Here is a 559-nt window from a genome sequence, read left to right as displayed (position 1 = left end):
ACCCTAGCAACTCCAAGAGGATATTGAGCCAACTCCTTCATTCAGCAAGCAACCAAAGCCAGAAGTATGTTGGAGCCAGGTTTGGTAGTAGGATATGGCTGCTCACTTGCTTGCCCAGGAGAGAAAAGCACTCTAATATGGCACAAAACCACAGCTGCTCCTGACTCTTATTTCTGGGCTGGGAGTGGGTCAGTCAAGGCAGAGACCTGGCTGCCAGTGTCCCCCCACTCTGAGAGATGCCATGGGGACAAGCATGGAGAATAACCTTGCCCTTGACCACAGGCACAGGAAGTCCAATGCACAAAACCTTTGGCTGAGGCTTATTTCAGGTTCCTTTCCCTTCTTTTCCCCCCTTGTACATAATTTAAACTCTCCACACTAGGTCATTCAAGCATGGAGTCACCAGAAAAAAGAAGTCGCTGTTTGGGGGATGGCAGATGATCAAGAGTTCAGACAGCTGCGATGAAGGATTAGTTGTGGGTTTTTCTCAGTGCCTCGCTACAAACTGTGTTGCAGTTCCATGTTCAAACACTATTAAATGAGAATGTTTTCTCTGGCA

Source organism: Choloepus didactylus, chromosome 1 (genome assembly GCF_015220235.1).
Source record: "Choloepus didactylus isolate mChoDid1 chromosome 1, mChoDid1.pri, whole genome shotgun sequence".
NCBI lineage: Eukaryota > Metazoa > Chordata > Mammalia > Pilosa > Megalonychidae > Choloepus > Choloepus didactylus.
This window is presented reverse-complemented; position numbering follows the sequence as displayed.